Here is a 12,472-nt window from a genome sequence, read left to right as displayed (position 1 = left end):
ACACGATTGCCAATAATTCTTTTTGGATCACGCTATAATTTGTCTCGGCCTGATTAAGTGTACGACTGGCGTAAGCTATAGGTTGATCCCTTGGTACTTCGCCTTGCGATAGAACAGCTCCTATTGCATATTGACTTGCGTCGGTCATTAAGTTGAATTTTCCTTTTTCCCAGTCTGGATACACCAGTAATGGTGGGTTCATAAGCGCTTTTTTTAATTCCTCAAAACTATGTTCACAATTATCAGTCCATTTAAATGGCGTGTCTTTTTTTAGTAAGTAAGTTAGTGGTTTAGCTATTTTTGCGAAATTGTCTACAAAGCGTCTATAATAATTAAGTAGTCCTATAAAGGATTTAATGTCTTGCGTTTTTGGGTTGTGGGTAGTCCCGAATACATTGTAATTTGTTTGGATCGGGTGCTACACCATTTTAATTTATTACGTGGCCTAAGTATAATACTTCTTTCCGTAAGAAAGAACATTTATTAGGTTGTAATTTTAATTTATGAGTGCGTAACCGATCGAAAACTTGCGTGAGCTTTTTCTGGTGGTCCTTTAAGCTTGATCCGTGTACTACAATATCGTCTAAATATGCAGTGCACATCTCCTCGAGTCCCATTAACACTGATTTCATTGCCCTAGTAAAAGTGGCTGGAGCTGAGCTCAACCCAAAAGGTATGCGCAAGTACTCATAATGTACCGATTTCGTGGAAAATGCGGTTTTATGTGTATCTGCACTGTTAATGTTAATCTGGTGGTATCCTGATGCTAGATCAAGTGTTGAAAAGTATTTGGAAGCCCCCAATGATTCTAGTATTTCTAATAGATTTGGAAGTCCATATGCTTCATTTTCGGTTACCTCATTTAATTTCCTAAAATCTACACATACGCGAAACTTAGGTTTCCCGTTTGCATCTAAATTTTTCTTTTTCACTACTACAAGTGGAAAATTGAACGGTGATTTGGAATCGCGTATTATATCATTCTGTTTCACTTCTACAATTTGTTTTTCTATTTCCTCTTGGTATGCCCATGAAAGTCTATAAGGACGGATATTAATCGGTTTTGTACAACGCGGTGTGTTTATAGTATGGGTGACTACTTCGGTAGCACTTCAATAATCCCCTGGTAAGTAAAATAAATCCGAGTATTCAAAACATAGCCCTAAGATGTTTTCCTGTTCCTCTGTATTTAGATCTTCCGTTTTAATTTAATTTTTCGATCCGACCGGTTTGTATCTCGTTTTCGGATGATACTTTGAGTATTGTTTCACAGTAAGGTTCCCACTCTATGTTGTGTGTGGACGGTTGATCGATTATAAATGGTTCCTCCGAAATATTTATTATATTACTTATAATTTTATTACCATGCACTGGGCTAATGCTATTCGCTATTATTACATTTTCGTTAAGATCCTGTTTTTAATAGTTATTAAGTCATGTTTTATTTCATCATCATTATTTATTAGTAACACGCAGTTACTCCGCGGTGGAATAACCACTTTTTCGTAACCTGCGGCAGATTCGGGTATGGTCAATAGGTTTTGGCTGTAGTCCATAATAACCTTGTGTTGTTTCAGAAAATTACGACCTATGATACCTGATTCAGCTATGGGAAAGTCACCGAATACAACGTCGAATTTTATGATTAATGTAACATTATTAATTTGCATAGTCGTATTGACCGTTCCGATAGTGCTTATAGGCGTCGCGTTTATACCTTTTATATTACTTTTCTCTCTTTCGTTTACAACGATCTGCCCCTCTAATGCGGTTAACTTAATTAAATTCATTTCAGCGCCGGAATCTACTAAAAGTTTGATAAGTTGTGGTTTAAAACTGTTCGATAAACACATAATGTGTTCTTCGTCGAAATTTGTTACTACGCGTACTTGATTCTGGTTGATTTCGCTAACGGTGCGATTTGTATAGCTAGTACCCGGCTCGGCACTTTCGTTAGTAGTTTTTTTATTTTTTTCGTTGTACATTCTTTTCCTACAATATTTTATGTTATGATTATTTTTCTTACAGTATTGACAAAATTTAACCTGCCCTTGATATTCCTGTTTAATATATACGGGTTTGCTCTCCCGATTATTAGTTGGGTTTCGAAAATTCGTGTTGCTAACTGAGGTGCTACGACATTTGTTAGCATAATGACCCATCTTACTGCAACGATTGCATTTGATATTCATTTTATTATTTTTGCTCATATTTTTATTTTGGAATTTAGGTTTTTGCCACCCGAATACGGTTTTCTCTTCCTCAATCGCGATTGTTATAGCGCTCTCTAATGTGACGATATTACGCGCTTTTAATAGTGTTCTGATTGAAAAGTTTACCCCGTTAATAAATACACTTAGTGCGTTAGTTTGAACTGTTTGCGAAATTATGCGTCCCTCTTCCGGTGTTTTACCTAAGGTTAACGCGTTAGTTAGTTCGTGGTAGCTACGTTCTATGCGACCTGCGAAGCTTTCAATATCTTCATTTGCATTTTGTTTCATTGAACCTAATTGCATCTGCAAATAATTTATCGAATGAGTTGTCCCAAAAATTACGTGAAGGTGTTGTTTTAGTTCGTCCCACTCCTGGAACTCCCTGTAACGGACTGCGTTAAAGGCGTCCCCACCTAATTGTGCTGGTATAGTTTCAAAAATCATTGGTTTTATCGTGGCTGCTACCATGCCTAATAAATGGTCACATTTAATTATAAATGCTGCTAGATTCGCTTCGGTCCCCCCGTTAAAAGACGGAACCATACGAATGGCGGATTCTAGACCTAAAGTTACCACTGCCATAGTTATGCGTAAATTTTGTGGATTATAACTAATTATTTCCCAACTCGGCTTTGGACTTTCAGACATATACTATATATTAATATTCTAAATGACTTACAAATTATTCATTCTCTGTAAGCTGTCTGGTCCTTGGAAAGAAATTGTGCTTGCTTCCTGCTACACTGTCGATCGGCTGCTCTACTGGCTGCTCGTCGTGAAAATGCTCTGCTTGGCTATCCACCTTGTAATTGAATGCTCTGCTTAGGCTATCAGCCTCGTAAGTGAATGTTCTGTTAGTTGGTCCTGTTGTGGTCCGTAGTCCTCTTCGACGTGCGACGTAGGTTTGTTTCAGAGAAAAAGGATCCGTTAAAGTACTCGATTTCGGGTTGGTTACCGAAATACTTCGTTTAAGTTGGACCCCACACCTGACACCAAAATATATATGTAGTGAACTGGCAGTGACCCCAAGTGTGGTAGGTGCTGCACTCGTCACACAATTATATATAAATATTCTCTGGAACGCTTGTCGGTCGTACGTCAGTAGATGGAGGTTGGATTAGTAATGAGTAGAACACAACAATTTTGAGTTAGTATGATGTATAGTTTATTATGTTAAGAAAAATATAATTGTACTTAATATTTAATACTATTAAATAAATTTGAGGACAGAGTATAAATGACTCTGCCCGAGAAATAGTTAATTTAAGACTGGGATCTAGACTTAGTATACAAGCGGCGATGTTAGGGCGCGGCCCAACGACTAAGCTAAGTCCGGTGATCTGGGATAGTAGACTAATTCTAATCGTACAGCGTGTAGAGACCTGTATATATACTAAATCTCCGCTGGACGATTGCACGGTAAAGAATGGAAGTGGATCAAGGAAGCCGAAATTATATTGGGATAGTAACTTATCAAAATTGTGATTTACTGTTGTACTATTATTTTGCACGGATAATTGGTTTACTATTAATTTCGTATAATTGTAAACTGGTTCACCTATTCCATATTTCTACATGCATAAATAACAAGCCAATAAATTATTGTACTACGTAACGTATATTGTAGACAGTCGTCCAAATTATTACTTAATATGTATAAAGAAAAATATTTTTAAATAAAACACGGGAGAGGCCGGTGAAGCAAAATGTGCTGAGGCGACAAGAAAAATTTGGTATATAAGACCGCCGTACGCACGGGCAGGGGGAGTCCCGCTGTCGCTGAGTGAGTCGGCGAGAGTGTAGGTACGACGATCGCACGTGTGAAACGGCGGTTATAGTACGGACTAAATTAATAGAATTTTTGATTGTTTATTTTATGTTTTTGAGTTTAATAAAAAAGTGTTTCCGACCAGGACAACCCGAGTTGGATATCATTTAAGTCTTCCTTGCGTTCCTACCTTTATATAGGAAACAGCGCCGAGATATACGTACCACGGGTATAGGTAATCTTCGAGTCGTTTCCACTATAAAGGAGCGAAGAATCGACAAGCGCACACCATCGTACCTCGTTAGTTAACAATGCCATTCTAATTCATTTTAGAGAGTGTCATTAACTAAAGAGTACGAGGGTAAGGCATAGTTGATTTATCGCAAACCCATCGTACTTCCCTAGTTAACAGTGCCATTCTAATTCATTTTAGAGAGTGTCATTAACTAAAGAATACGGGGGTAAAACTTACCTAGTTGGTTATACCGCGTATACTGAAATACCGGTATACCACATACGTGTTTAACTATCATAAATAGTAAAACGATTATGCGCTAGTAAAGTGACTATATCGGTTTACTACACTATATAAATTGTAGCTATAAATTATAATGTATAGTATATACTAATGGTGGAAAACTATTTTTAAAGTATTAAATATGAAATAAAAAAGTTTTAACATATTTACTTTACGTTTTTTTTGTTAATAGTTTTTGAATTGAGGGTTCTTTCAGTCCACTTTCGACACACAGTTGAAATGTATGCACATAACATCTTATACATTGAGTTATACCATTTACTTCACTATTATTGTTAGGTTATAATTAAATTTAAATTTATTGAACATATCATAGGTAATATAATAATATAGTTAGAAATTTAAGTATGTACCTAACAAAATAAAAATGTACCTAATATTTGATAATTTAATGAAAAAAAGAAGTTTTATAAAAACTTGATTTAGTACCTACCTACATATTAAAGGGGAAATCTACAAAAATGAATTATGAAAAGTAGGTAAATATTAAACTAACGTTTTTAAAACAAATTATTTTTGTTTTGTATGTTAATTATCAAGACTGTACCTATATTAGCTAAAAATATTTTAATTTTTGAAATTGATAATTACTAACCTTAACAATGCTCGAAGAAGGTTCATATTCATTATGGCAGGATGACACTTTCGACTTTTCTTTTAAAAGTTCTTAAATCATTTTTTTTTGTGGAATGCCTTGATATGATTTTCTAAATTCCCTGTATGACGTCCACTGCGTAAAGGATGTGGACAATCCAAAATTGTACAAGTGCTTGTATTACTTGACAAATCGTACACAAAATACATGCGTAAGACTGGATTTGAAATTGTCCTGCCCATATTAACTCAATAGTTATTTCTAAAATAATAATTATTTTATTTTAAAAATAATGAAAAGTAAAAGTGTAAAACTAAATAATAAGGTATGTAATATGGGTACTTAATAGGTACTTACCTAATGTGCAATAATCTATTGGCCAATTCTAAATGAAATATTGACAATATTTATACTGTTAAAATAAAACTATAAAGTATGGACTATAAATTAGTATAAAGACGTATAATACACCAAAATACCACACGCGGACACACGAAAAGTAGGTAATCACAATTGACGACAAATCTACAACTGGCAACTTGAAATTATATTAAATTAAACTCCAAAGTCTAAATAACATGTCCGCATTTTCATACCAATTAAATAAATCGAACATAAACGGGTAATTCCTAGAATATTACAGAAATAAACGTATTTACGTCTTATAAGTAATAAAGTAATAAATTCAGTATTTATAAATAAACCTGAAAATAATTCTGAAAATATAAATTATTGTCAACACAGATTAGCCAACTTTGAATTGTTCATAACTAAAAGATTTAAAAAAAAAATATGTTGGATTCAATTTAAAAAAAAAGTTCAAACGTTTTTATGAATAACGTTATTTACAATTTTTTACGTTACAAATACGTTTAATGCTAATTTGTAATCATTAATTATGATTAATGATACATTATGTTTAATGTTATTCGATTTTTTTCGTTTTTCGTTTATTAATTTCGTTTATTTTTTTTCATTTTTTTTCCGTATAACGTTATAGATTATAACGTTTTATATAACATTTTGAAGCCCTGGTTTGTACCCAGATCAAAATTATCGTTTTTGTAAACTGAAAATGAAATTGAGTTACCTGTAACATATCCGTCATGGTTTTTATACTTTTCAACAATTATATTTGGACTTTCCAAACTATCTGCAATTTATTTTTTAGTTAGTATTATTATTTTATCTTAAAATAATATGATGATATAGGTACCTAGATCATAATTATTTACTTTCTCGATTATACCCGTTGATAAATTTTCAAGAGGTTTGACATTTTCTAAAAAAAAAAAAAAATAAAATTTTATTTAGATTTAGATTAATATTATTATTATTATTATTATTATTAACCTAATTACCTTAATTCAAACTGCAGTGTTTTTTATTTGCAATTTTGTCTTGAGCAAGTTTCATGGAACCATTTAAGGAATTTAAGTGAGTAACTAGAAACCTATTTCAAATAAATATATTAATTAGTAATATTCACAATTTCTTTACATTTTTTTAATTTAGTAGTTTTTTATGTTTATAATACAGTAAATAAAAATGTCTGACCTGTCGACTTTCAATGGCTTGCTTTCATTCTTAAGTATTCTGTTTTTAAGATTATTGGAATCGCTTTCAATTGGCACTGATGAAGCTGTTACATTTGGACAACTAAACAAGTCTACCATTACATTACTCCATTTAGGAAAAGTGGAGCATAATTTTACGATATTTTTTCCAAAATCGAGAAGATAGTACGCATTTATTTTAGTGGTAACACTATGCTGCATAACTGATGCAGCACTTAAAGAAATGTTATTAATGTTATTCAAGAATGTTAGGTTAGGTTGTAATATTTCTGCTAGTATTTAATTCTATTCGTTCTTCATCTGTATCTTCTATTTCTAGTACAGCTGATACATCGGAACATACTGGAAAATTATTTTCTCCTTCGTACGATTGACCCTCAAGTAGGTTAATGATAAATGTTTAACTATTTTTAGCTGCATTTTCTGTTTCACTGTAAGCTATTGTGAGTACAGAAGTTAAAGTTTTGGAAAATTCATCTAAGGTCCGAGATTGCAACAACAATCTAGCACACCTTACATAAAATTCTTTCAATCGCGTTTTTCCTGATACATGAAAACTTTTCCATCGACAAATCATGTGTATGAAATGTGCGACATCATTTCGAATGAAACATGTTGTCAAAACGTTTTCTGATGAACTTGACAATCATTAAAACACATTTCACAATATTGGTTTACATTTAAGCCATTACAAAGCGCCCTAGTCACTGCTCCCATCAATGCCTTACTCATATCAATAATTATCTGTAATATTTAAAAAAAAATTTCTACAATTATTACCAATGTCATATTATTATTAACTGTAATAGTTCAATTAGTATCATTATATGGGTTTAGATGGGTTTAAATATTATTTGTCTATGTAATATTTTTGAAAACTAGTTAGAAGTACATCAACTTTTTTTATTAAAAAAACTTATAGGTAAATTATTATACTTCCCAATATTTTATAGTGTATTTAATTTAAAATTTAATAAAACAATTATTAACAATTATCTGTTGAAAACTAAATATTGAATAAGTCCTTATAAAACTTTATAGGAAAAACTTACTGATAAAAATGAGGTGGTAAATTCTATCGATTACACGTAATGTTTAATTATATATTGTATATTTTAAGTTTAGAATTCTAAAATGTTCATATTGTTGCGTCCCGACTAGGTCGATTCATGCATCAACGTACAAAATGAATACGTCGTGTTGTTCAAGTATAAGTTAATTGTTTATTAAAATAGTTCTTGCACGAATACAAATATTATAAGCTTAAAGTAAAATATATAAAATAAGATGGTGAGTGGTGTTACGACCGGCCTCTGAGTGTCATAGATATCCCTATTCGTTGGTTATACAGTAACCGTCTGTCGAGCTCTTGTCTCGGTCCTTCTTATATATGATTTCTTACAAAAGTGGGCGGTGACTCCGTCATACGAGGGGTCCCGGAATGACTGCTTGTGTATTCTTACCCATGATTCTTATCGAATCGTTAAGACACCGAGTTTCGACTTTTGTAAAGAGACGTGTGTTTTTACTTTAATTGTAAAATTATTATACTAATATATTAATATTCCACTCTCTCGTGTCCTGTACTCGTGTGCCTGTAGTATTAATTTTATAAGTTAGGGAATTTGACATTGTATGATCTTATGCATATAAAATAATTGATACGGACAGTACAGGTCTGTAACAATATTATACGATTTTTGGTCATTGAAAGAAATGTAAGTTAATAAACTCAACCAAAAAAAAGTTATCTTTGACTGAATGTTATTTATTACACTTACCTCTTTTAGAAATGGAACACCTGTCATTAACCATTTTTGAAGCCAATATTGTATAGAAGCCATGTCTTGCTTTTCGTTAAGCATTTGTGCTACTGACACCGGAACTCCATAACCATATAAAACAATTTCATATAAAAATATATGATGTGAAATACTATGCGCTTTTTTAATTTTTTGGACTAAACTTCCTGCTCCATCTATGGCCAACTTAATATATCCTAATTTATTGGCTGATTTATAAACTGCAATTTAAAACGGCGACCAATAATGGACAAAAAATTCATTAAAACATATTGTATGAATAGATCCATTTTGTGAAGTCTGTTTCAAAATGTCTAATGAACTAATAGGACACTTTTCATTTATTCCGGGAATTTTACTTTTAAATTCATTTTTAGCCTGTCGCAGTACGTGATTTTCATATACATGAGGTGGTATTTTATCACCAAAGTTACAAATCTTGTCAACCTTTTCTCTTTGCTAATTTGATGGTAAATCATGTACTAATAATTTACAAATTTCTTTTCGTTCGGCGCCCTTACATTGCCTTTTGGATGTATGTAATAATTTAAATTTTTTTGGTGGTTCTGCACAAATATTTATTCGCCATATTTCATCTTCTTCAAAAGGTTTATCATCGGACCAACCATTAATTTTAGACAAGCAATCCTTACATTGCCCGATAAACGTAAAATAATGTTTAGTATTTTCATAACCAATAACACACTTTTTAAATACATAGTTGCACGGTAATGTTTTTTTCAACCAAATTCGTTCATAAAACAAGCTAGTCCAATAATGTGGTTTAAATGTAGTACATGGTTTCATGTAGGTATTTACCCCGTTTATAATTTCTTACTGTTGGTTTTAATTTTCTATAATCATCAAATTCCAGTTTAATTGTAAACTCAATATTATTTTCATTTTCATCATCTTCACTAAAAGATTCAATTATTTCTTCAATGAAGAATCTTCATTTTTCGGTGACCTACCAGTGTTTATCCATTAGATTTAACGGCACTTATGCGGCTTTCCCAACGAATTGTACATACTTGCTTAACTATAAATCCTGATATATGACTTTTAAGAATTTCCCAACGGTTCACAGACGCCGAAAATAATACATATACATGTTGAATTAATCCAAATAGCCTGCAGTAATTTTCCCATCTAATAATTTTTCTAATTGTTTCCAAACATTGTCACTTAACTTTCTTAAAATGTTTTGATTTTGAAACAATAGTGATTCGTGACTTATAAACAACGCTAATTGTTCTTCAATAGAAACTGAAGCTGGTCTACCACGTATACTTGTATTATTTTTAGTAATATCCTGTAAACATTTTTAAATTTTTGTAGATAAAGGTACTAAAAATAAATACAATAAAATATCATTCTTACATAGTTAATTTTTTTTAATTTGTAATTTTGCTTAAATTAATTAACAGCGATGATTTGATGTTCGTATACATAATATAGGTACTTTTCCCATGCCTTTACGTATTTTTAATTTTCGTCAACCACCATTCTAATAATATATTATGAGTTTTGCATTAAATTTTTAAGATTTTTCACCAAGTGAATTAAATTTTATTGATATTTTTAGAAAACAAAACTAAAGAAATTGGAAACTGAAAATGTTCGTAAAAACCTCAAAACATAATATTTTGAACATTTTATGGTATATAGAAAATTCTAATATAAACATTAAGGGAAAATTTCACGGTCATTTGTTTTAGAGATAGGTACACTAAACGACAATATTAGTTTTTTTTGAAAACCGGGTTTGCATAAAATCTGTTTTTCTAAATTTTTAATTTGGTTTTCCTGGAACTTACCAAAATTACAAGGAATTTTAAATTTTGAATTTTCTGATGCACTGACTAGACTCATTTTTCTATTAGAATAAATCATAGTTATGTTTGTTGAAGTACCCACCTCATTTGTTGTTTCGTAAATTAAAAAATATTTATTTTTTGTATTCGAATACTTTATAATTTAAAATATTTAATACACGTCATATTGTCACGTAGCACAAATTAATATTAATAATAATAGGAGTAAGTGTCACTAATGGGTGGCTTCTTCCTCAAGCAATCCATGTTTTTTTTTATACTCTTATCTTATACGCTTATTGTGCAAAATGTATAGATTGTGTATGTGCATATGTAAAATAAAAAAAAAAAAAAAAAAAAAAATAATAATAGGAAAAACAAAACAAGAAAAAGAAATCAAAATGAATCAATAAACAAATGTATGTATAATATTAAAGGAAAATTAATATAATAATAAAGAAAACTAGCGAAAGAAAGGCTTTCTCGGTACAGCTCGCGAGAACCAAAAAAAAACAAATAGTAGCAAAAGAAAAGTCGACAGAAAATTATATACGTGTAATAATATATATAATATATTTTCGGTCACTGTCGCGACAGATGCGGTCTGCAAAAGCGGCGGGCGGAGATCGGTCGTAACGCGCGGTTAAAAACAGACAAACGCCGCCGTCGCTCTCGGCGGTCGTCACCCACGCCGCGGGAGCTTCGGGGCTCATCGCCGACTCAGAAACTGGTTCGAAGATCGCTCGGGTGTCCCGATTGATTATCGAACGAGTGATGATACCTAGGCAAGGGGGTCTGCTCCTCCATTTCCCGCACCATGTCATTAATATAATGTTGTTTTTCTGGTGGGTATGGATAAGGACGCAGTGCCACCGGCGACGGATTATTTAGTTGAATGTCATGTTCAATTAATTTAGTCCTGCCTATACTTCCACTAAAAAACGTTTGCATACTTGGTCAGTATTGTTTTCATTCACTGTACGTACTCGGGTTCACCCGTAAATAGTACTTCGGAAAAATCGGGAAGGTGGGTCGGTGGGGGGTTGCCTTTTTTCCAGCACACGGATGCGCGTTGTCTAGAGTCCATATAAATCGTGTACGTCGTATAATCCAACGATACTTGATTTTGGACTAGAAAGTAATAGACAACCTAATAATACATCACTGAACAAATCATTTAGTACGGCCGCTCTAAAAATGAATTCCAAATTCGAAATTTTAGTCTCAAACGAAGCTTCACCGCTCGTATTCGTTGTGAGACCGTCTGCTAACCTCACCACCGCAGTGGTCCTTGAACAGTATGTGCCATATTTTTCTACTGCCCAGGGCTTCACGTAAGACTTTACAGCCTGAGAGTCTAGTAACGCAGTCACGTAACCACTCGAAAATCCTAATTCAACCACGGGTGTTGGTGTGTCACCCATACAATGTCCCGATGGAACGGTTGTTGTATTTTGATTAATAGACATTTTCGTATCTAAATCCGAATTCATAGATTTCGACGGCGCGAATTTTCTACTATCAGAACCGAATAGACTGGAAACTGGTGGTCCGCTGGACAATTGTTCCCAAAATTGTTCAGGACACAATATATTCACCCCCGGATAACCCACTCCAAGTGGTGTGACGTTGGTAGGCGTGTACATAGAAAAGGTTTTAACCCCTGTGTCGGACACAGTATCGGCCATAATGTCAGTGAAATTACTATCAGATCCGATCTTGCGTTCCTCCGACGGAAAAATGTTTACAGGCGCAATGTCCTGTTCCACACTAGAAATGTTTTCAAAATCCCAAATTTCTATTGAAAATTCCCTCTCTTTGTCCTACCTCTCCCTACATGGTGTATATTATGTTCCTTGGTCAGTCACTACCGATGTCGGCGAGTTTGGGATAGAAGTTCGGCGTGATTTTCTATTTGAAATATTGCGCGTTTCTACCGATGAATTATCTTGGTCAGATTTATTCGGAATCGCGGAACTTAATTGAAAAACATTTCTTTCGAGTTTGGGGCTGCCAGGATTTATTTTCGGGACGACTTGTCGGTCTTTCGGTCGGCCCGACGGTCGTTTCCCGATTTTTTTTCCTTATTAAAATCGTTCGATATTGCCTTATCGACGCGATTTTCGCAAACGTTCGCGTAATGCGGCCCCCCGCACTCATAACAC

This window comes from Aphis gossypii, unplaced genomic scaffold (assembly GCF_020184175.1).
Source record: "Aphis gossypii isolate Hap1 unplaced genomic scaffold, ASM2018417v2 Contig00618, whole genome shotgun sequence".
In the NCBI taxonomy this organism is placed as follows: domain Eukaryota; kingdom Metazoa; phylum Arthropoda; class Insecta; order Hemiptera; family Aphididae; genus Aphis; species Aphis gossypii.
The sequence above is the reverse complement of the archived record's forward strand: the minus strand, read 5'-3'. Positions refer to the sequence as shown.